Source organism: Tachypleus tridentatus, chromosome 13 (genome assembly GCF_004210375.1).
Source record: "Tachypleus tridentatus isolate NWPU-2018 chromosome 13, ASM421037v1, whole genome shotgun sequence".
NCBI lineage: Eukaryota > Metazoa > Arthropoda > Merostomata > Xiphosura > Limulidae > Tachypleus > Tachypleus tridentatus.
In genome coordinates, this window is record NC_134837.1 from 134778521 (window position 1) to 134805671 (window position 27151).

The 27151-nt window shown below is 35.0% G+C and overlaps 1 protein-coding gene across 2 annotated transcripts in view; it reads right to left on the reverse strand.

The window, feature by feature from the left end:
• LOC143241005 (cyclin-dependent kinase 14-like) overlaps window positions 1–27151 on the reverse strand; it is a 124836-nt gene that overhangs the window by 37488 nt on the left and 60197 nt on the right. The window lies entirely within an intron of this gene.

Genomic DNA, 27151 nt, shown 5'->3' on the forward strand with positions numbered 1-27151 from the left:
GGGATATATATGCTGTTCACAACATGGGTATCGAAACTGTTTCTTCTTTTTTAAGAGTTCCAAGGTTTTAGATTTGCCACTAATTTTCAACTAATTACCTGGGAGAAAACATTCTGTCAGAATTATTCTATATTGCCCACCATTCAAAGCCAAGGGATCGACAGCCACTCTTATCAGTAGGGTTTTGTGGTATCACACGGATTTATTCGCGGTTCGCCAGCTTCAAAATGCATAGCTTAATAAGAGGACCGCGTTACCATTAAAGTCATTCATCAAAAGTAATTAAAAATATATATTTAATGTCTAATGTGCAGAGATTATGAATATTATTTTGCTATTTCCGTAATCCTGCTTTATTCTATACGTACTTTTGAGAATCTTTCGATAAAACAAACAAAACCTAGATATATCCTGTGTAATATAATTATTTTCAGGAATTTTGATTCGTGGCACCTTCAACAGGCCATTATTTCATTGTAACAACAGATTTGGTCACGTTTCTGAAAAACCTCATTTAACGGTGAACATGTTCATTATTCATGATTGACGTTTCATGTCGGAAAACAAATAAATTCCGTTCACGAAATTATGTATCAAACGCAACATACCTTTCGAATTATAATTATTATACTGTCTTGCTCTTGTCTGCGTAATTTTTAAATCAATACAAGAGTAGAGCGGTGTAGGGACGGAACGATACGTCTATCAGAACATCATCCTTCGCAAGGCTCAAATCTATTCTCACTATTTCAACTGAATGAACTGGGGCTAGGAAAATATTTTAGAACCACTGTATGTCCCAAATATACTAACCACTACTGCTGTCTGTGAGCACGCGCAGCAACCCCTTAAGCTCCTATTCCCGTGCCTTTCTAATAAACAGATAAAACACGAGTAAAAACAAACGAGAAAACACATCTTTTAGAAGTAACAAGATAGTACTATAATGCAGAGTTTTAACCTCCACTCACGAGGGAATTTCAGCTACAAATGATTTGTGATTATACAGATGAATTACGTAAGTTTTGCTAAAGTCCAGCGTGAAATGAAATTGAAATGAAAAAAAATTAAAAGCCACACAAGAAAAGGAATAACGTACACACAGGAGAAAGAAATCAGTAATGTCGACCTATTTACACAGACAAGTTGTTTACAACGTCCATGACTGTTACATATATATATATAAATTCAGAATTTTTGTGAAAGAGTACAAGAGGGCTCTTTGCACTTAACCGTCCCTAATTCTAAACTGGTAGATTACAGAAACGCCAACTAGTTAACAAACAAGATGTACAAAAGTTTGAAGCCGGCTTGAATGGGTAACAAAGAAAGCTTTATTACAAATTTAACACAGTAAGAAATGCCCAACGTTAATGTTAAACTTTTAATAAGGTTTTTATTTTGTTACACATTCAAGTTGTTTCCATACCTTATTAGCCTCAAACTGGATTCCTTGTTATTAAATCAAGAAATGTGTATTTGGTCCCAGGGTGTACATATAGGTAGAACTCCAAAAATGTTACAATAATTTGACAGTAAAATACTTGTTTGCGCGTTTTCTACTGTTGTTGTTTTAACAGTTTGTGCCGTAAAACTATGGAACAATCTAATGAGATAATCCGTAGACTTACCACTGTACTAGCGGGGGGCAACAATTCTAATAACATCTAAGAGCTTCCAGGGGGTCTGCCTGGAACTTAAGCCTACTAACAATTCTAATAACATCCAAGAGCTTCTAAGTGGTCTGTCTGGACTTTAAAGCCCACTAACACTTCGATGACAAATATGAAGATAGAAACGACCAAAACCACTGTAAGAAAAAAATTAAAAAGGAAGAAATAAAACAGTCGAATTTTTTCAGTAAAGGATCATTCTCTAGTTTACGATTCAGACTGTTTTTCATAACTTCTGTATATTCAGGATTTCTTTGTTTAAATACATGTGCTGCCCGAAAAGGGAAGGGGTGTAACTTGAGATTTTACCACAGTTTAATACTACTTCCATCTGTTTGTTATTCTTATTATTATTAAACGCAACATGCTGACAATTATTAACAGTTCCATGACATTCAAATAAGAACTAGCGGACATTTGTCAACGACTGACAACATTCCTTGAAAGTTTCAATTGAAATGGCTAATAACCGCTCTCATCAAGGGACCATCCTTGTCTTCCTTTGGCTAATAACCGCTCTCATCAAGGGACCATCCTTGTCTTCCTTTGAAAACACGGTTAGAGTTATTAATGACTTATCTCATACCGCCAACTATCCGATCCATTACATACAACGCCGCCGATATGGCCTTAATAACGGATTTTGTGTTTCATAATCTTGGGATAGAGAAACTATTTAATAGACATGAAAACAACCCTGCTTTGTCCCCAAATCCACACGAAACATGATACTATTAAACCACACGAGACAAGACTCCACTGAAGCGACCATCTGTAAAATAAGCGTTTACTGAATCACAATGGGACCCTTCTTAACCGCAGAATAATTTTACACTTGTAACTAAGAAATGACGTCATCGGCATTGTTTGTTTTGTTTTTTGTTTTTTGCGTTTCGCACAAAGCTACTCGAGGGCTATCTGTGCTAGCCGTCCCTAATTTAGTAGTGTAAGACTAGAGGGAAGGCAGCTAGTCATCACCACCCACCGCCAACTCTTGGGCTACTCTTTTACCAACAAATAGTGGGATTTACCGACACATTATAACGCCCCCACGGCTGAAAGGGCGAGCATGTTTGGCGCGACGGGGATGCGAATCCGCGACCCTCAGATTACGAGTCGCACGCCTTAACACGCTTGGCCATGCCGGGCCACTCCTCGGCATTGTATAGAAGTCAGTTTCTTCAAATAATAGGTTCTACACGTCTTTCCCATAAAACTGCAGTGCAAATGTTACACAGTTAACTCTGTCTATAAATTTGGCTAAAAGAGCAGTAGTGGTATTATCAACACTGTACGACAAATTATAGCGGAAGTAGTACTGGTGTTATCAACATAATACAGCAAATTATAGCGGAAGTAATACTGGTATTATCAACATAATACAGGAAATTATAGCGGAAGTAATACTGGTATTATCGACATAATACAGCAAATTATAGCGGAAGTATTACTGGTATTATCAACATAATACAGCAAATTATAGCGGAAGTAATACTGGTATTATCAACATAATACAGCAAATTATAGCGGAAGTAATACTGGTATTATCAACATAATACAGCAAATTATAGCGGAAGTAGTACTGGTGCTATCAACACGATACAACAAATTATAGCGGAAGTAGTACTGGTATTATGCATAATATCAAATTATAGCGGAAGTATTACGTATTATACAACAAATTATAGCGGAAGTAGTACTGGTATCATCAACACTGTACGGACAAACTCACAGAAGAAGAAACTCACAGAAGAAGAAAGAATTAACAAATCTGCTCATGAACATTAACACAAATTATGTGGGTATTTTTAACCCGTGTCATGAAACCTAAGCGCCAGTGTTGGTGTAATTACTAACAAATCCTAGCGGAAATACAGTTCATACAAACAACCCTACTCCAAAATCTTTAACTAAAATAGTATTAGTATTGTCAACCAGTTTCACAATACCATAGTCGCAGTAATTTAATATTACCAATCACATTAACAAAAAGAAAAAAATACATCGTATTGTAGAATTACCCGTACATAAGTAGATTTTAATAAAGTTTCTTTGCAAGTAATAAAACGTATTCATATGCTTTTGACTGATTAGAGAGTGAAAATCGGCTGTTATAACTAACTAGGGGTTGCCATATTTCGTATACATACACTTGTAAGTGTTACCAGGTCAACATCACTCGGCAGCAATCCAACAAGTCCCGCACTTACAGGCCTCAACGCAACATAAAGTAATAAGGTTGCGGAAATAGAACTGTGTTCGTAGGCATCTACTTTGGTGTATGGAGAACATATTGTGACGATGCGTCGAAACATACCGCCTTCACTTTCTCAGAACAAATCTTTTACAGCATAATCTCTATTAAAAGGTTCAGTTCGCGTGAACTCCTGGCGAAAGTCCTTGTGTGCTGGTTGTCAAGTTACTATTCTCAGTGCTAACCCTAAAAGAAAATTTCTTCTTGCTGTTTCGTTTTTTTGTATTTATATTTGAAACATTTCATAACTATACAAATGAAAGTGTCTTCAGCATATTAGCGACCAGCAGTACCTGGTTGAAAACACAAGACAAGCGCAGGGTGGCGTTGCTAAAACAAAACGCAGAAAACTTCGATAAATTATTATTTTACTGGTACTTTCAGAAACTTTTATTCCGTTAGTTTATTTATTTGAAATTACGCACAAAGCTAAGCTACACAAAGTTGCAAATTTGCAAACATTCAGCTGCGCCACTGGGGGGGACTATCCTGTTAGCAACGTAATTCTTGTGTTCTCTTGTCACTTTTTACATTTAACAATTGAAAATAAGGCTTATGTAGTAAGTAACCTAGAAAGTGACTGCTCTTCGATTTTTCTCTTTCACTGATCTGCTTCTTGTGTAGATTCTGCTGACAAAAATAATTGTTGATATTTGATAAGCTAGAACACGACAACCAATACAATACCAGACTCCTGAGTCAGGTGGGATTTCTGTTATTTCCAGTTAACAAAACCCAAATTTCACGTCCATATTTACTTTCACAGTGACTGGGTGTGAGAAACTGGGATATACACCAGGTAACGAAAAGTTAGTACTGGTAATGAAAACAAAATGTTGGACTTGTTTGATTTCGTAAAAAGAAATAATGGAATATATGGCGCAATGGCGTTATTATTATTTTTTGGAAATAATGTTTAAGCGATGTGTGGAATTTCAAGAAATAAATCTAACTAAATAACATCTCCCATAATGAAATAACAGATTAGGCCCTAAAATTTATTTGTAGCCCCAATCTACAAATTTGGCAACAACAAATAAATGAAAATAAAATTTAAAAAATCGTGACGTTTGAGAACGATGAGAGTAAAGTAAACAAAACTTAATATCTGAATAATGAACAACAACAGACTGTCAATAAATCTTTAAACGATAGGGCCAAAGGTTTCGTCTGAAGAAGATGCCCCCTTGCGTAAAAGTTCAGTAAAGCATTTTTTTAAATCACCATTCAAATACTTAAACACCAAATCTTTTGGTTCATCATACATCTCATAAAAAGTGTGAAAAATAGTAATTAAACAATCTGTGTGAAATTCAATTATGATTAGTTATACACAGTTATAAATATAACGAATTTAACCAATTACGGATGAAAACGTGACGTAACGTGGTATACTAGAGCTTGTCTTAAGTACTTATCGCACTCACACGTTAGGCTTAGTTCAGATAGCGTTTCGTTGTATGTGGCATTTAAACAGCTGAAAATTGCACTTGCATATAACGTTTCCGTCACAAAACGCCCTTCAGAATACAACAGCAGGCCTAACTTAAATTTTAACTTTAAGTTTTTAGTCTTTGTATGTGTGTGTGTTTTCTTATAGCAAAGCTACAACGGGCTATCGGCTGAGCCTACCGAGAAGAATCGAACCCCTGATTTTAGCGTTGCAAATCCGTAGACTTACCGCTGTACCAGTGGGAGGCTTTAGTCTTTGTCACTAATAACCTGATTTTTTACGTTTTTTCGGAGTTCTGATAATAATTAGTCGTATAACGAAAAACAACCAAACAAAAAACGATACATAACTTAATCACGTGATGACATATTCGGAACTACACCATAAAGACGCAGACAAGTAATATAAGCCTTCTGAGGTATAACATTACTTGTGAAATCTTAGATATAATTTTCTCGCAGGTTAAATAACAGTATCGATGTCAAACTGTTTTGGATCTATTAACTAGGAAATTTTAATGATAACGAAAAGAATTAGGTTTATTAAAAAATTTAAACAAAGAATGATCAATACATTAAAACCGTTCCTGCCCAAGGGTTAGTCATGATCTATTAAATTAACTTCTTCCAATACGCACAAAAACCATCAAGAATCCCGTTGATGAGGCTGCTGGCCATAGTTTTCACCATTAATCCATAATTTTCTTTACTTTTAATGGTAACATAAAAAGAACGCCCCTATCGGTGACTGCAGTTGCTAAGCCGGTTGTCAATAATGACGTGATTCCGCAAGAACGTTTAGAAAAATGCCGAAATTAAGGAGAAAATGTAAAGAAATGACGAAACTCGTATAGCTTTGAGCAAACAGATAATGTTATCGTGTACGATGGTTGTATAAGGTAAGCAGAGAAAACAATGATCTTTTTGGGTGAAAAGGATAATATAATCGTCGCAATTCCTTCTACAGCTAAAGTACAGGTGTAATATTACACGGAATTAGCTGTAAGTGTCCGAGATGTACCACTCGAACACTTGTTTACTCTTCTCGGCGTAAAGTTATGCAATGGGCTATCTGCATTTTGCTCACGGCAGGGAATCGAGCCCAGGATTTCAACTTCGTAAGTCCGCAAACTTGCATCTTACTCAATGGGGAACAAACTTGTTCTCACTGCCACTGGACACTAGAGACAAAATAAAGCTTCTATCAGACATGCCTCTTTGACTTCTAGAAAAATGCCTCAGTGCTACTGTTACTGTATTCACACACGTTTGTCGTACGTGAGTATTCTTAAGATCTCTTTGCTATATGATCGTTTCTTGATTACGAGAAACCCACTTGAAATAAAAATATATATCAGAACGGCTGGTATGGGTATTAACCTGAAGATGACCTAGGAACGTTGAAACGGTGTTCTCTCCTTATCAATAAAAGTGTTAATACCCATACCAGCCGTTCTGAAATACACACATGATCGTTTCTCCACTAGAAACTCCTGCACGGCTGAGAAAACATACTTCAGGGAAAAAGTTCAACCACCTATATATTGTTTCATTTTAATCCCTTCGTGGCAACCGTGTTTTGACTTTTATATCAGACGACAAAAAAATATTATAACAATTCTTAAACACCTGTATTAGTGTTGGTATTTCCAACATGAAAGACACACTATATGCCCATGGCTAAGTCAAGGACCCTAAAATTAAGGTCTATCGTTCCATGATTTTAAACTAATGACCAGTTAGCCAGCAGTAAAAGTCGTCACAGGTTTTTCCGGCTCTTTAAACCGAACAACGGAATCCATTGTCAACTTTGTAATGCAATCGCAGCTCTCTGTGAAACATGATCAGCGAACCTCGGGCCTTGCGACGTACGACACACTAGCCACTTGTGGCCCTAAATAACTGCACTGGGCATAACGTTTTTCATTTAATCAAACTCTTCTTTATTCATACGTTGTGCACAGTTTGTAAAATTACAGAAATTCTGTGAAAATACAAGTTGTGACACTACGCTACACAAATTCAGTGTTTTGTGTTTTCTTTTTTAGCAAAGTCACATCAGACTATCTGCTGAGCCCACCGAGGGGAATCGAACCCCTGACTTTAGCGTTGTAAACCCATAGACTTACTGCTGTAATAGCGGGGGCACACGAATTCAGTAAAACCATATATTGTGACATTAAGTAACACCCATTTTGTAAAATTATAGGATGTGACACTAAGCTATACAAATTTTTATATTAAATATAATACTGTGATAAACACGAAGCAATTTAAACCACATAAATGATCAAAACAAGTAACGTAAGAACTTTCTCGTGATTTACACTTATAAACAACACTGCATTAAGAGCATAATTAAATTATGTTATAAACAGAAGTATAAACAGATGAGCAAACTCAAGGTTTAATTGTTACTTTCTAAGAACCAATTGATTCTTCTCGTGATTCTACCATTTTATGATATTGATACAATATTGTCATTATATAGTTAACTAGTTGGTCTCATGCATGAATATGCACGTGCACATTTACCACAACGTAATACACAGTAAAATAAAAAAAGCGTTGGGAAGCTGTACTTGATGACCAATTTGGTTAATGACGTCATTCTATCATTCTCAGTGATCACGCACACAGTTTTTTTTTATTAAGATTTTTCATGTAAAGCTAGAAAATAGCTATTTAATTATAGACATTCTTAATTTTGAATTAAATAGCCTAATTTTGATTGATCGAATAACGATGTATCACTTTCACTTTTATGACGAAAGCATGGACCCATAGTGCAAAACGCGTTTTATAACAACAGGTCTCAAACGATGAATCCGTATTCACCGTTTGGCCACGCTACACACAAGGCGTCGCCCGTAAAATTAAGCTGTTGAAATCCTGTTTAGAGGGGCGTGGTTTTCCTTCGTCAACACCAGGGTGTCTAAGCAACATAACTTAATACCTCAACAGAAGATATGACTGTTTGACAGATCAAACAAATCCATCATCACTTGTTTTAAAATAAATGTGTGCGAAGATTTGCACGTTCGTTCGTCTGTTACAGTCAACCAGACACAAGCTCAATACCCATCTAACTCTTCTTCGACCATGAATAACAAATCCCATCAACCATTACAACACCACTATTTAACTTTACAGCAAAACTGGACACTAAAACTAAACTGACCCTTCTTGGTCCACCAACAAGAAACCTCAACAACTATTACCACTACTTGTGTTCATATTATAATTAAATTTCTAGATTAGAAATGAACGAACCTTTTTGAGACTTCAACAACAACAAATTCCAGTAGATACTATTACAAAGGTTGATATAACATTGTTAAGATTACAATAAATACAAATACTAGATTAATAGAGAACTAACCTTTCTGGGACTTCTCCAACAAGAAATTCCAGCAACCATTATTACATCGGTTGTTAACATACTGCTGAAAACGTTTAGTACTGTTGTAACTACGTTCACGAACTGGCACGTGTGTGGAAATTTGTACGGCACACTAATTCTATATTACTGTTTGGAAAGAGGCACAATCATCCGTCATTGCAACTTTCCAAGAACGCATCAAATGAGTCAGAAACTACGAAAAGATCATCCAATTGTATGTCACAAGATCCAGTAATTTTTAATGCAGAACAACTGTTTTTGTATATCGTTCTAATTTATTCTTGTATGTGTAATATCTTTGTATATCGTTCTAATTGACTCTTGTATGTGTAATATCTTTCTATATCGTTCTAATTGACTCTTGTATGTGTAATATCTTTGTATATCGTTCTAATTTATTCTTGTATGTGTAATATCTTTGTATATCGTTATAATTGACTCTTGTATGTGTAATATCTTTCTATCTTTGTATTTCGTTCTAATTGACTCTTGTATGTGTAATATCTTTGTATATCGTTCTAATTTATTCTTGTATGTGTAATATCTTTGTATATCGTTATAATTGACTCTTGTATGTGTAATATCTTTCTATATCGTTATAATTGACTCTTGTATGTGTAATATCTTTCTATATCGTTCTAATTGACTCTTGTATGTGTAATATCTTTCTATATCGTTCTAATTGACTCTTGTATGTGTAATATCTTTGTATATCGTTCTAATTTATTCTTGTATGTGTAATATTTTTGTATTTCGTTCTAATTTACTCTTGTATGTGTAATATCTTTCTATATCGCTCTAATTTACTCTTGTATGTGTAATATCTTTCTATATCGTTCTAATTACTCTTGTATGTGTAATATCTTTCTATATCGTTCTAATTGACTCTTGTATGTGTAATATCTTTGTATATCGTTCTAATTGACTCTTGTATGTGTAATATCTTTGTATATCGTTCTAATTGACTCTTGTATGTGTAATAGCTTTGTATATCGTTCTAATTGACTCTTGTATGTGTAATAGCTTTGTATATCGTTCTAATTTATTCTTGTATGTGTAATAGCTTTGTATATCGTTCTAATTTATTCTTGTATGTGTAATGTCTTTGTATATCGTTCTAATTGACTCTTGTATGTGTAATATCTTTCTATATCGTTCTAATTGACTCTTGTATGTAATGTGTATATCGTTCTAACTTATTCTTGTATGTGTAATATCTTTCTATATCGTTCTAATTTACTCTTGTATGTGTAATATCTTTGTATTTCGTTCCAAATGACTCTTGTATGTGTAAGATCTTTGTATTTCGCTCTAATTGACTCTTGTATATGTAATGTCTTTGTATATCGTTCTAATTGACTCTTGTATGTGTAATATCTTTGTATATCGTTCTAATTGACTCTTGTATGTGTAATATTTTTGTATATCGTTCTAATTGACTCTTGTATGTGTAATATCTTTGTATGTCTTCTAATTGACTCTTGTACGTGTGCTGTCATTGTATATTGTTCTACTTGTCTGTTGTAAACAAAGCACAATACACAACAATGTGGGATTATAAAATTATCCCAGGTTTTGAAGATAACTGCAGAAGTAGGACCCACGTAGCGGTGGGGATACACCGTCTATCATTCTTAACCTCCATTCGCCAGTCTCACATAAGAAATAAAGAATAACGATAGATATAGAATTAGAAAAAGAAATTAGAAGAGCGAGATCGGGGTGCTCAAGCTCACAAAGTCCCACATTTATATCACCATTCACTGTCTGTAGACTGCTCTCCCAAGTAAAGAATTAATTGAAATAAAACAAAAGAAATAAGGTACTACGATTTGGGGGTAAGTAAGATAAAAAAAAACTTACCTCTTGCTGTTAGCATTCCAGACCCCAATATGGTAGAAAGGCACTAATTGACAGCACAGCAAACCAACTATACCAACATGAAGTGTGCCATCCAGCTGTCCAAACTAGTATAGTTTCCAACCATCACCCATTAATCAAGTCTCCTGTGACTATCATGCTCCAAACAAGCCTTTATATGTGGCATAAAATAGTGTTAAATAACCTTATTTTAACTAAAAATAGTTATTAGAAATTTTAAGTAAAAAAGTCAGAGATTTGGATTTGCTGTTTTTAACGCAGTCCTTTCTTATGATTTTACTTATTTAACTTCATTAAAATGTAATTATTTTCACTTGTCTCAATGTATATACACATAAATATTCTAGAGACACGTGTCTATAAAACAATATGCAAGTTTTAAGTCCACGTGGTTGATCACAAACAAACCGAAGTATACAGAGTCAAACACACACTAAATGAATACAGAAATCGCTTCATTCAGTTATGGACAATTTTCCAATTCACTTATCTGACTTCATACGATTGTTTGTCAACCATGAAAACAAACTAGATTAGAACTTAAATAAAATAACCCATTTTGTTGAGTAAATCGAACATTTTTTTTTCCTTTTCACAGCCACTTGTTTTACTTCAAGTAAAGCTTCTCGTAGTCATTCGTTGTTTAGGGTGAAAAAAAATCTTTGCGAGGTTTGTGGTTTGAGAAGGAAGTTCCAGTAATAAAACACTTTCGAGGTGTTGTACAAGGTCTGGTGTAAGATGGAAATGAAAACTCTTATATAAGAGACACTTTAGAAGATTGTTAATTGTGTGGAGTTTGGTATGGGATAAAAGCTCTTGTTATAACATACAAGTACCAGGGCTGATAATTGTCTCTAGAATACGGACACGTTTGAAGAGGTTATTGTGGGCTTCATTTAATTACACTATTAGTAGGTGAAACAACTTCCTGAACTTCATCCGAAACTTTGCTTGTTTCGTAATCTCTTACACGGACGTTCTTTTTACGTCTTAAGTTTTTATTTAGTACATTTGATGAAAGTTGACAAGAAATGAAGGTACATAAAAATGACGAAAACGAAAAAAACAACACATAATTGAGTATTGCAATAAAGAAAACTATCATGAAATTAACCGAGACGAGCAAAACCTTCGCGTTAGTTTTCAAGCTCTTTTCTTGATTTTTCCTTATTTTATCATTTTTATAAACGCTATTTAAACAATGCCATCTGGCAGGCATTACATGTAAGATTGATAAATCCTGGTCTATTTGAGAAACAATTTACAGGGTCAGACAAACAGTTCAGGCAGACGTAACTTAATATATTAGTGTACAACGTATGAAACAGTTATGAAATTTCAGTGTATGAAACGGTTTTACTAGTTGAAACAAAGAATAAAACCCATAGTAAAGAAAAATGTAGCCAAAAGCTTTTAACAGTCGTCTATAAAACAAATTTAAACTAACTCATTGCAAAGCAAAATACGAAGTTGTAATGAATGCACACTTAGCCGTAAATGCAGAAACGTCAGTTAAAAAGCATATGGTTTTGAACTGTGTATGCGTATTTTAGACCTAAATAAGTGTGAAAAATCCATAACAAATGCTGAGTGTGATGTTGTTGGTTTTTAAATAAATTACATGTTGTTTGTGTGAAATACTTTGCAAATAAGAAAACCAAACTAGAAAATGAACCCAGTAGTCACGTGATGACAACAACATTGTGTCACAGTGTAGCATACTTGTTGCATTAAAAAGTTTGACTAAGTAACAAGCAAATAAAGTAATTCTGAATGGAAAAGTCGATATGCAACCCAGACTTCTCGGAAAAAGGCCTTTCTAACAATATGAGAGTTGTAACGTTTGATCGAGAAATTTGCGAAAAATTTCAGGCAGCCAAACAAACGAACGGAAGCGTATTATTCATAAATATATAGCAATGAAGAAATAAACAAAATAAAATATTGGATAGTCTTAAGAAGACTGCATGTTTCCTAACCCTAGAATCTACACTATATCAAAAAGACGTGGAATAAACTGTAATTTACAACAAACAACTCACTTTCATTATCACATACACTCACTAAAGTGTATCAAACCGACTTTGGACTTCATTTCTTTTATGTTATACTGGGGTTAATTCTGCAGCGTATCAAAGATACGTACTTTTGTTTCATTCTAGGGTTAAATTTGCAGCATATCAAAATTACTTTGTACTTAATTACTTTTATGCTACTGTAGGGTTAATTCGACGGTGTATCAAAACTACCTTGTACTTAATTATTTTTATATTATTTTAGAGTTAACTTTGCAGTCTATCAAAAAAGTTAAATGTTTAGACTCATAACTAACAGTGCGCTATCTAGTGAATCAAAGCTACTTTAACTTACTAGTTACAGTGCTAAAAATATCTTACAATTTTAAGTAGCGAAATGTTATATACAAACTTTGCACAAATTATTTCATAAAATACTTAGAAATGATTTTAACATGCGTTGAGTTGTGTACAAAAATATTTGACACATTTTATCCTCACACAACACAGATTACTGAACGAGCAAGTTCTAAAAATTATTTTGCAGTCATGTACCGATATCAAAGATGATATTTAGACATGACTTAACGCTGACAAAGTACACATCGTACACTTGTTTTCAAGTTCTTATAAACCTTTAATACAAAGTCGTTATACGTTTCTTACACCTTCCCTCTTTTTTCTTGACTTCTTGAATGTCATATATACAACTGTTAGGTGCCACGAATTCTTATCTCCAATAACGTGTTCTATGATATTGCTGAAGGGGAATTTTGTGAGCAGTTCTGTTTGGTTTGGCGTCTCATCTTCTAATTATGTAAAAAAAGGGGAGGCGATGAAGTAATAGGTTCGATAAAACTGTTGAACAAGAACCGGATCAGACATCTATAACTAAGGATCTATTTTATCGCTGCTGGTTATAACAAAGTTCATCGACGTTTCAAAGAAAGCCTATACTTCTGGAAAGAGAGCTTTTACCAATACTTAACAAATGAAGCACGACATCTCAGCTGATTGTTTTAAATCACGGATTCCTACCTTAACTGTGTGTGATATTTAAGCATATCATGTTTTATGCCTGTTGTATTGATATACGTATTTAATAAAAATCAGTTATTTAGTTTCTACGCTGTAACGGGGACAACAGATAATCGTTAGAATTACTTTGTTCTACTTGCATTATTTTCTATAGCAGATAATGTCTTTCTACCAAAGACGATATTGCAGCAACACATAGTATCCGAGTTGAACAGACCGACATTAATATTCTTTGATGGCCGATTATGACGTTCAGTTAATGCAACAACCAACCAATGCTGTTAGGGAGCATAGGTTATGAGGTGTCGCTGTCGACTGGACAAAGAAATAGAGTTTACCTGCTGAATTCAGTTTCTACAAGCAAACTGTCAAGTGAAGAATTCTGTTAAGAACAGCGAATTGCAGTTCTAAGGAAATTAATCCTGAAAGATAGAAAGTTGCGGAAAAAACAGCTAATATATATCTACTAGTTATTTAGTTTGCATGGGTGTACACACAAAATGTTTCAGTTTATTTGTTACATTATTTACTAATCCAAATTGACCTCGTTGTTCTGCATTTAAAGAAATCCAGTCAAGTTATCTGAGCACTTCCCTTATTTATTTACTGAATTTGCTGTATTTGAATGTTTCCTATCAGATACTTGTCGAAACACACCTGACAATAAAGACACTTGTTAACAGTTTTCGAAACATGAGTGTTCTCCTTGATCTAATAAAAATTTTCAACGTTGTTATTATGTTTTGGGGCTATTCCTAATACTTCTCGTACATTTTCTTGTACCTTGTATAGAGTCAATATACATATATTTGAGTTGTGAATATGTCCAACAAAATCAAATAAATAAATTTATCTTCAAATTATGCACTTTAGTGGTAAGAGTAGCAGTAGTAGCAACTACAAAAATAGTGTGTGTTTTCTTATAGCAAAGCCACATCCGGCTATCTGCTAAGCCCACCGAGGGGAATCGAACCCCTGATTTTATCGTTGTAAATCCGGAGACATACTACAGTACTAGCGGGGGACTAATTAGTAGTAGCAGTTGTACCATCCAAAAACCTGGTTGCAGTAGTAGCAAACAGAAAGCTAGCAGCAGCAACAATAGCAACCAGAAAGTTGGTATTAGTGGTAGTACCAACCAAAAACCTGATTGCAGTAGTAGCACATAGAAATCTGGTAACAGCATCAGTAACAACCAAAACATTGGTACCTAAAATAGTGCCAACAACAAGAAATGGATAAAACCAGCAATAGGAAGAATAAGTGAGTTAGAGCAGTACTAATAATCACAGTTTGTAGTAGTAAGAACTACAACAACAAATATAAAGTTATAGTAATAGTAACAACCACAGTTTTTAACAGCAGTAACAACAACAACAACAGGTAATTTTAAAAACAACAGAGTTAGATATGCATTCTGTATGGTCAGTACGTAACAACCATGTGGACTAGGTCCAATGAAAACCAAACCGGACAAGTTACTGGACAACCCTACGATTCAGGTACTGCCGTCCTTAATTTTAACTAATGATTGGTGAGGACGGGACGGTCAAAATCATCCTTCGCTCTAAGGGCTATTACCCACATTTATGAAACAAATAATGGAACTGACTATTACCTTTAGAACGTTGAAAGTATGAAATGCGTTCTGCAGCTTTCTGCCTAGAACTTCAACGTGCTCATGAACATTCCAGTTCCCAGTTTCACCTTATTGTAACTTATAATTCTCAGTTGTTAAAATCCCATTTTCATTTCTTTAATAACGGTATAATTTAATATAAAAGTTTCGTTTTTTTATGTAACTGCCCTGCTGCAATGACATGCAATATAAGTACCTGAACAAACCAGCAATATTTTCTTTCCTATTAGCATGAAACAAGTACGATGTAACACTAGAAAAAGTTTACACGGTTTATTTAATTTATTCATTTAAATTACAGAATACTACTTGCAAAAATTGGTTAAATTTACTCCGAAAGTTTAGCTCGTTCTGTAGGTTTAATAACATCTACTTTCCAGCCGAATCTTAACGTTCGGCAGTTTTACAGGTTGATTTCCTGAGAGGGCGAGCTAATGAAAAAAAAAAAAAAAAAAGGCTTCGTAAACACGGACTAACCTATTTTAATTTAAGAAAAGAGACTGAAAAGGAGAATGCGTAGAATACGCTATGGTTCATCAATCACCGTTAAAGCGATGTCCAAGACTAAAATCACCAAACTGGCATATATTTAGTTCCTCAAATTCCAAGAGTTTTTTTTTTTAATTTCCATAATATCGTTTGAATGATTCGTAATCAAGGTTACATACTTCAAAAATAAGGAATCTTCCTCTTTATAACTATATTCTTGCTTTCTGTCATAAGCTCAAGAATAAATAATATAGTAAAACAATGAACGATACAAGAATTAATAACATGTTAACATGTCCCCATGTTAACAGATACGGTTTGTTTTTTTCGTGACTTTGATGGGATTTAGATCCTCCAATAACTAATCTCTTCTACATTGGGTCACAACCGAAGTGTAGATCAACCTTCAGCCAAGTTCATTCAGCCATTTTCGAGAAATTTTACTAACACACACAGGGATGAAAACATACTCCCCCCCCCCGTCCACTCTCGGTAGCGGAAGTAATAACACTGTGATCAAAGTATTGTAATAAATAACTTTGTTACTGTCTGTCTTGCATAAAGAAACGTTTGGTAAAACCACGCATTTTACATTAATTCTCTGAGGTCCCAGCAACAGTTAGTGGAACTGACGGAAATCCTGTTAGTATTTTTCTCTACATTTTTGTGCGCGACTAAATTAATACTAGTAATCGCGTGACTAATAAAATGATTTAATACCCTATCGGCAATTCTGGGATAATATTTGTAATTTTTATACAAAGCTATGAAATTTATTTAGCATGATTTGATAACTCTACATGTTTCTGTTGAACGCTCACACGCACACGAAAGATTAGAAGAAAAAAAAACTGCTTCAATCTTACTTTAATCAATATTTCACGAGTGCGCTTTTTCAATTAAGTATGCAGAAGTGATTATGGAATTAATACCTAAAATACGTTAATGTATGAAAAATATTTACTTGCTGCATCTGTAAATATAAAGCGCTTATTCGGAAGTCTATAATATAAGTTATCTTTTTATCTTGCCCTACCTCTGGATTAATAATTAAACCACCCATAACCAATACCGACATTTTAGTTCATCGTTCAAACGCGCTTGGCTAGATCTGTATATGTAAAAACGTGGGCAGAGAACCTTTGGGTTGACCGTGGGGACGGTTATGAAGGCCCAGTTTACTGTGCTGACAGTTTTAATTCAATCCTTGTAAGAAGTTGGTTTGTTTGATTAAGCGACGTTTCTCCAGTTTTTCCATTCAACTGAAATACTGCGGGAAACAGATCGTTAGTCTGGGGAGCAGCAGTGTTTACCTGGTTTAAGTATTTATGAAAACCAAATAAAACTACATTTCATTATTCTTTAAATATTTATTCAAGCTCTCCTAACGTTTTCACCTTCCCCATAAAGCAGTTTGAGCCTAACAAATAAACGGTACATATTTCACAAGTGGTAAAACTTACGAAGGTAAAAGCAGGTAAAATTATATATTTAGAAACAGCTGGTGTGGGTAGAGAAAGCACCAGTAGAGAAGCTCCTAGTGCTTTCTCTACCTATACCAGTCATTTCTGAATATATAATTTTCTGTACAAGTGGGTTTTCTCGTCATCACAGGTAAATTCTTATTAGCCCGACAGGTGAAAACAAGTAACCTTACATTAAGACTACGGTGAAATAAGACAAAACCATATTAACAGCAGGATGAAACTATCATGTTAGGAATAAGATGAAACCCCGTAATAAAAGTAAATTAAGTTTTTAAATTTATTTTAGCATTTTAATTCGTAAATAAAAATATAGAATTTTGTTCTCTTGTTTTGTCGACGTTAGCGGAAAAACAATCGCATTTTATGCTGTTTTCACTAATAGTGTTGTAACACTGCAAATGCGTGTGGTGGCAAAACGAGTAAAACGCCTAGCAGATAAAAAGTAGTTATAGAAATACTTGTATAACAGAAACAGACGAGTATAATTCAGACGTTTGTTTTAGGATAACGCCACTGTTCACAAACTGCTGTCCCACTGTTCAGACAACAGTTAAGGATGAATTGAAATCCACGATGTGACTATCGTAATATACAAGAAAAAATGACACAAAATTCGTCCCCATATGGCGTAGCACTACTAGAATGCGAGTATGCGAGTACTTTTTTCCTGCGTTAAATAAAAAACAGTATTCATAGTTTTTACAGAACACCCCCCCCCAGCCTCACCTGAAGCCACTATGCGAAGCATGTCTTGATTTTGGGGTTTGAACTCACTCCACACTGTCATGTCTGAGTTGCACTCTTTTCATGAATTGCTTCATTTATACAGTTATTTATATATATATATAATTCAAGCGGTCTTCTGACTGACTGTTCGACATGGTAATGTCGCTAAAGTTATATGTCTGTCTGGAAGGTGACGCAACTTAATAATAACGACCTGAAGTACACGACTTTCTTACACGTGAAATTAACGAATACTTTCATCAAATGAAATTGGAACAATCCATCATATACAAGTCTCTTACTGTTCAGTGGCCTTTTGCGCCTTTGGTCTGATTAAATATAATCTTGGAGGTCAACGTTCACATACCGTGGAGGGTCTAAGAAAATGTTTATCAGAACGTGTGGTCTAAGACTGACCTCTCTAGTCTTAACAGAAACTTGATACAATGGCTGTTGCGGTGTTACTGATCTTACAAGTTTAATATAAACAATCAACGTAGACCTAGGGTTTTGTACGTTTCTAGTCTCACAAGTTTAATATAAACGATTAGAACATTATCATGTTTTATTAGTTTTTATTAATGATTCAGATACAAATGTAATCATGCAATATCTTAACTCGGATAACTAATAATATCTGGATTCGAGTCCCTCCTACCATTAGAATTTATCTGATTTATACATAACCTCAGAACCAGAAACTGACCAGAATAAAAAAAATAATTACCATAACACCTACATAGTTTAAAAAAAGGAAAACGGATCTTTAACATTCGAGGTACAATAAAATGCTTGTAAGAATAACTCCTTCTGCACTTTATCTTGAATATTTACACAATTGTCTCTGTAGACCATACCTCAATCACGAGCTGACAATATAAACAATCACATTAGCATTGAACAATAACTGACGTAATATAGTTTTTATGCAATTTATCAGGATTATTTTCAAAATACAGTGTAAATATTGTATTTATTCTTCATAATTTATATCCGAATCCTTCTATTGGTACGCTATATAAAATGTTCTAGTAATTTCATTGGTCGAATGTTGTGACGTTTTTCTAATCGTTCTAACTTGAAGTGAATATCGAACATAATCAGTGAAGAGTGATAGGATTTAATAAAATAAATTAAACAATCAAAACAGTCTTAAAAATTGTTAGTATGCTTACTGTACTATTTAACGTTATATTTTCTCTTCGGGTATATATGGCCGACAAAGTGTTAAAATATGCCAATTTACTAGAGGTGCACTGGTTTGTTTTCTTCCAGTTTGACTCAAAAATAATATGTAATAGCTGTTTGTTGCAAAACTAGTGACCAAAGAAATAGCTGGATTTCCATTAACCAATTCTGATGCTTACTGGCGTGAATTTTTGTATCGATTTTTGGCTATTAGAAACGAAAGAGGTCAAAACTCGCATCACGTGTTGTTCACCATTATTGTTCAGACGCACATCAAAAAGGGAAAGGAAACAATGGTATTCAGGGTAATACAACTTTCCCCTTTCAGCTGGTTACACTCAAACAATGCAGTATCTATTTCATTATCCAGGCGTTTCGTCACTATCACTTGTTGCTACGGTAACGGAGAACTGAGAGATACGGCTACACCGAGTCGTTGAATAAAAAAGCCATCCCTGGGCGGAAGAATTTGATGAGCCTTAAATCGGTTTGCTCTGAATAAATGGTAGGCGCATCAAAAACCATCAGAAAGAAAGTGGAAAGAAAATGTCAAATCTTGTTTAGTCGTTGCGATGATGCTTTTGAAATATCTATTTCTTTATTTCAGTCACGTTTCTGGTTTATGTCTCACTCTTGACGTCATAGCTGATTCATTTCATGAGAAAGTTTCAAAGGAAATGAAAAAATAGTATTATCATGGAAGATGCGACATGTAGAAGAAAAAAAAGGTTTAATCTGATTAGTATACAACGTGGGTTCTATATTTTTCTTATCAACTGAAACGAATATATTAAGTGATATTTAAGGTACATCAAAGTAAGCTCGTTTCGCACGAATACAAAGCTGCTACGAAATCGTATTCTAATGGATTTCCTTGCGTGTCCTCATAGCAGGGATCGAACTCAAATTTTCTGTTACAAGTTATCAAACGTATCGCCTAGCTACCGGGAGTGGATCTATTTATTGAGACAACTAAAAAGTCAGTAAAGACGTGGATTTTTGTTTGCAAAATCAAATGGAAGTTGTAAAATATTCTAGTTCAGAAGTTTTGCGCAAAGCCAGACAGGGTTATCTGCGCATGTTAGTCCGTAAGTTTGAACCGACAGATCAGAGGAAAGTCAGGTAACAGAGAAATTTGACTGTTACTTTTATACTACACCAGCGGCTACAAATGTCAACGTGCTTGTTTGCGGGGAAGAAGAAAAAGCCACGAACTATGACTCCTGTTATTCATAGTCTGACTACATTATCGAGTAAGTGAAGCCCACCATTTTGTTTACTTATGAAAACAATTAGATTAAAAAAGACCCGGGTAATTATCACAGTTCATCATATTTTTATTTGACAAAAGTAACGGCGACTCGCAATCTGAGGATCGCGGGTTCGCATCCCCGTCGTATCAAACATGCTCGCCTTTTCAGCCGTAGGGACGTTATAATGTGAGGGTCAATCCCACTCTTCGTTGATAAAAGAGTAGCCCAAGAGTTGGCGGTGGGTGGTGATGACTAGCTGCCTTCCCTCTAGCCTTACACTGCTAAATTAGGAACGGCTAGCGCAGATAGCCTTCGAGTAGCTTTGCGCGAAATTCAAAAACAAACAAACAAAAGTAACGATTCAAAAAGGTGTGCATCAGTAGCACGTTTCATTTTGAATTTATTTACCAAAATAATGATAATATAAATAATAGAGAGAAAGAAGGGGGAAGGTTAGAATAAGGGAAAATAACCGACTTAACCACAAGTGTTTCTGTGTCAGAAACGACCTGCATCATTTATCACGTGTTTCTATATTCGGGTAAATCAACTTTTCCTACTATGAAATTAAGCTTAATGTATACCAGAAAACTGTACAGGAAGATTTATATCGCCATAACACAGCAGTATGAGTTTCTTCCACAGCTCTGATGAAAGACGATGTGCCAAGAAAATAATAATCGAAGAGAACTACTATTTTCTGAAGGCAATTACTATAGAGAAGTAACAACACAAGCTGACAGTGGAACATCTGCCACGTTAGGAACACCTTTCTTTCGCTAAACAATTTATATTTATATCACTTTCACTGGCTCTTCTAGTTGAGATATACAGATAATTCACACAGTGCCTTATGGCTCACTTCCATTATGGAGATCTTCTGTACTCTTAATGGTACTACAGTTATCATGCGAATGTTTTCGCTTTGTTACCGAAACAATGAAACATTACTGGTGTAACAATTTCTCTATACGATCTGCCGTGTATCAAGCACTCGAGAACAAGATTTCTAATATATGTTGATTATCCGTGCCTCGCCATGTAATTTTAGAAAACTACCGTTGATAATTGATAATTTACCTACCGTAAAGCACACAACGAAAACTACACATTTACATGTAGTAATTTCTAGTACACCAGCTTTAAACTTTTATAAAACCAGCAACTTGCAACGAGTTATTTTCCTATAATGGCTAACAAGCGAGTTTCGCATGATGTGTCCTTCTATGTTACTAAGCTGACTAAAATATCTTAGTAACTTTTCTTCATTTCTTCCACAACATCTGTAAAAATTTAAGGTTTCTTCGATGGTTCAAAACAAGTTCAATCCAACCTTGTAATAGGTGTAAAGAATGGACGATGACCACAGTTTCTAGTTCACTAAACCTGAAGTACAAAAAGGATTATTGTTACGTAGACAGTTGATAACTCCAAGAAGAAGAAATGATCACCTCATGGTCAACAAAATTATAACATTAGAAAGATGTTGAGTAGTTTGTATAAGTCGTGTGATATAAAACGACACAGTTTACAACTATTTATGAGAACCGATTCTTTTCGAATACTACGTGCATAAGAAAAACAAATCATATACATAATATTTCTAATTCTAATACATTAATGTTGAAGGTCGTCACAGCAACGCTTCTCTGTAAAATATTATACGGTTTTATATAACATTTGTAGTAATACATTATTGTTTTTCGTTTCCACAGCAACGCTTTTCGGCCAAATATAAAATGTGGAACAACGCAAAGTGCGAAAGACCATTAATTCTAATTTCCTACCAAGAACGAACAAACAAAATGTCCGAAAACATTTAAATTTCGAGTTGTCTTAGAAATATTTACTGGTAAAGTCATATATACAAGAAGTGTGAAAATTATATGAACTTGTATAAATCTTATAGAAGTAAAGTTAGATGGAGGAGACGACAAGCATCCAATGAACAAAAGAAAGACGTGCAATTCTGCTGTCGGATGAGTGAAGATATAATAATTAGTCAAAAAGAAACAAATCGTTTATCGAACACTTTTTTACGATCTTTTTTTACATGAGTCACTTATTAAATACGTTATTACTGACAGTATGTCAATGTCAATCATTCAGTAGGGAGTTCTTTATCATACAGCTTAAAAACGCAACAGACGAATAATATTAATCTTTGTCTGTCTATCACACTTGATCTCCAGGCAGAAGAATCATAATGGTTGAAAGGAAATATAAAAAAAAAAATTACAAATTTTATACAAGTTTTTAGCGAAGTCGATTATTTCACGAGGGATTTCTATTTTTCATTGTAACTGAAACCTTAGAACCTTTGCAATACTACAACTTAAAAACATTCGTTTATTTCCAGTGTTGACATTTTTAAAAGGTTATTTTCTACGACTTTCCAGGATTTCATGTTAGGCCCGGAATTGAGTGTTACCTGATCCTGATGTGCAAAACTGTGAATCCATGCTTCGCAACCCGTTGCCGAAAAAAAAATTGTGTTCTGTAATTTGCAGCCGTGGGTGCGTTACAAAAGTGACAGTCATATCCAACTATTCGATTAGGGTAGCCTTAACAACCTAGTGACTGGAGTATCGGACTGTGGATCCGAGATTTCGTGGTTTGCACTCCGTTACCGGCGAAAAAGTAACAATGAAAAAAATCGGAATCGTGTATTCGTAATAAAAGTGATGTCATGATCCGACCTCATATTCAGTTAAACTAGCCCACGAGTTGACGGTGGATGGTACTAAGTAGGTGGCGCTCCCTCAGTTTGGACTCTCAGCAAAGATACCCCTTGACCTCATGAAATGCAAACAAAAGTTCTTTTAATGACAAGTCTACACTTCTCACTTTCTTTTTAAAATTATATGACCAGGGCCTAACGTAGCGATAAAATACGTAATACATTTCTGAAATCTGTCAAAGAATAGAATGGTCTGACGGAGGTCCGAGAAGAATCTTAAGTGTCGCTATAAGAAGATTGGTTACAATAAAGTACATTTTCTTATTGACGTGCTAAAACAAATGTTTACTAAAAAGAAACGTGAAGTAAATGAAATTAGATAGTTCATTTATTTAGTTAATAAATTAATCTTGTTGGCCTACAGATTATAAAATTCAGGGTTCTGTAAATAAGGTTATTCATTAATTCTAAAGAGTTGAAAATTTTACATCTCCAAACAAGTGATGAAAGGTCTGTCATACTATAGAATCTTTAGGAAACTTGTTAGAAGTTTTGTTTAATTATATGTACTGTAGGTGATACGTAGATTTGCCACATATATTTTCGTGTCAGTTTAAGCCGATAGATGGCAATGTTTTAACTTTTTGAATTACCTAGTTTCGTTTAGAATAACTGTTAAAAGTTTGAAATTGTCACTAGTTAAGGTGAGACCAATATTTATAAAAACAAACAAAAATATAAATTGTTGGCTTACAAACATCTGTAAAAATATACAGACTATAAAACAACTGCTGCTTTACAATCTCATCTTTTAACGAACATTTCAGTTACAAAACCCACATCGGGGGAAAGTGAATGAAGTTCAACAATGTTTTAAATATTTTCCTTATTAATCATTTTATCCTTAAGTTTACCCTTTGTCTTTATCTTTACCCGTTCTTATGTAAGACTGCCTCAGTAAGCTTGTCATAACCTAACAGTTTGACTACTGTCATGATATGTTGTTTGTCTGAAACCTGTCACATGTGATCTAGCTGTTTATCAAACTAATTAACGTTATAACCTAACAATTTATACAATTGTCTGATTACTATTATAACGCCTCTGTTCATGAAATTCCCTGATTAAGTTTCTCATACTGTTACTGCTTATAAAAGTCCTTGATTAAGTCTCTCGCACTGACACTGTTTATGGAGTTCCTTGATTAAGTCGCTGGTACTGCCACTGCTTATGGCGTTCTTTAATTTAACCTTCATAAGGTTACTGTTTATGAAGTCCTTAACTATGTCTGTTATATTGTTATTGTTTATGGAGTTCCCTAAGTCTCTCGTACTGTCACTGTTTATGCAGTTCCTTGATTAAGATTATCATAAGGTTACTGTTTATGTGGTCCTTAATTATATCTGTCATACGGTCAATGTTTGTCAGTTGCGTAAGATTTACTAAACACAAAGAATCTGTTTCAAACGCAGATGACAAGAGAAAAGGGGAGACTGGACAGCTTTGGGTCTGATACTTTAGCAATCCAGGCTTGCTGTTCTGAGTATAGTAACAATGAGTTTCCTTCCTTTATTTATGTAAATATGTACAAACGAGAGCCTACGAAAGAAACAAAACCAACACTTATAGCCCTGCTGAGAGAGAAGTAAACACGAGTTTTTAAAATCCTTACTTGATTGCCATCAGTGTTCAAGTAGAACACCAGACTTTTTTCTGTCTCCGCTAAGCCTAACATACATTTTCTTACACTTGAAAACATCCTATGGCAAATCACAAGCAGATTTACAGGTAGGGAATTCGAAAAACCTTTAAAATACTTTTTTTTTGTAATGAAAGCTTAAGAAAATACGACACGTACACCTTCTTTTAATACAAACAGCTGCCAGCAAAAAGGCTTCATTATGGGCAGATCAACAGATATCAACACTTTGGGCGCATGCGCACGCTAATCTTAGCTGTTATGGGGAAGATACTTAACCCGAGCCTCACGTGTTAGGTAAACACTACCACAAACTCCCAAGCATATACAATTTTCAATATACTCGAAATGCCACTTCTGTGTCAATATTCAATATATATGTAAAGCTTACTGCAAGAAAGCACGTTCCAGAAAAAAAAATTAAAAATTTGGAAAATTGTTTGTTTTGTTTTGGAATTTCGCACAAAGCTACTCGAGGGCTATCTGTGCTAGCCGTCCCTAATTTAGCAATGTAAGACTAGAGGGAAGGCAGCTAGTCATCACCACCCACCGCCAACTCTTGGGCTACTCTTTTACCAACGAATAGTGGGATTGACCGTGACATTATACACCCCCACGGCTGAAAGGGCGAGCATGTTTGGTGCGACAGGGATTCGAACTCGAAACCCTTAAATTACGAATCGAGCGCCTTGTCCACCTGATCATGCCAGGCCGGTAGTTTAGTGAGACTTGTGCATAATTAATATTACGTATTACAATTTCAAAATATCCTAAAAGCGAGTTAAATGACAATTTAAATTTACAAGTTAAATAAATGGCGATGTACAGTCATGTGAACAAGTTAGGGGACCCTATGAAAGCCTGTGTAGTTTTGTAACATTTTTGGATATATAGATATTTAATCTCAACTTTAACAACACTGGGAGATTATAGAAATGTAACTAAACAATTAAAACTGAAAAGACTTTTCAAGATCTTCTGTAAATGTAATTCTGCAAAAAATGCATATTCTAACTGAGGAAAAAGTTAGGACATCCTACCCCCTAATAATTAATCTTACCCCCTTTGGCTGAAATAACTGCAGTGAGACGCTTCTTGTAGCCATCTACCAGTCTCTGACATCGGTCTGAAGAAAGTTTGCCCCACTCCTCAATGCAGAATTCTTTCAGCTGTGAGATGTTTGAGGGGTTTCTTGCATGTACAGCCTGTTTCTAGTCGCCCCACAGCATCTCAATGAGATTAAGATCTGGGCTTTGACTCGGCCATTCCAGGACTCTCCATTTCTCAGTTTTCAGCCAGTCCTTAGTGGATTTACTGGTATGTTTTGAGTCATTGTCGTGTTACAGGGTCCAGTTCTGCTTCAGCTTTAATTTTCTTACAGATGGACTCACATGTTCCTCAAACACCCTCTGATACACAGTAGAAAGCATGATGGATTCTATGATTCTGAGCTGTCCAGGTTGTGCTGCAGCAAAGCAGCCCAAAGCCATAATACTTCCACCTCCATGCTTCACAGTTGGTATGAGGTTCTTTTCCTGGAATGCTGTATTTGGTTTACGCCAAACATGTCCTCTGTTCTGGTGTCCAAATAATTCAATTTTGGACACATCTGTCCAAAGAACATTATTCCAGAAGTCCTGATCTTTGTCTACATTCTCTCTGGCAAACTTCAGTCTGGCCTTGATGTTTCTCTTAGAGAGCAAAGGTTTCCTCCTTGAACACCTCCCATGCAAGTTAAACTTGTGCAGTCTCTTTCTGATTGTAGAGACATGCACTTTCACATCAACAGTAGCCAGAACCTGCTGTAGGTCCCGTGATGACATTTCAGGTCTTTTAGCATCTTGCGGTCCGGTCTCGAGGTGAACTTGCTGAGACAGACAGACTTGGGCATGTTGGTAGTTGTTTTGAAAGATCTCCACTTCTTGAATATTTTCCGGACAGTGGAATGGCTGATTTCAAAATATTTTGAGATCTTTTTAATCCCTTACCAGACTCATAAGCTGCTACAATTTTCTTTCTGAAGGCCTCAGACAGCTCGTTTGCTCTCACCATGGTGCTCACTCTCACTTCAACAGTCAGGAATACACCAAACTAAATGTCTGAGGTTTAAATAGGTCAAGCCTCATTCAAAATGCTAGGTAACGATCTTCTAATCATGTGCACCTGGTGTGATACACCTGTGTGTAAGTTGAGCCATTTTAAGTGGGAATAAATGTGGGGGTGCTCACTCTTTCAACAGTCAGGAATACACCAAACTAAATGTCTTTTATAGGT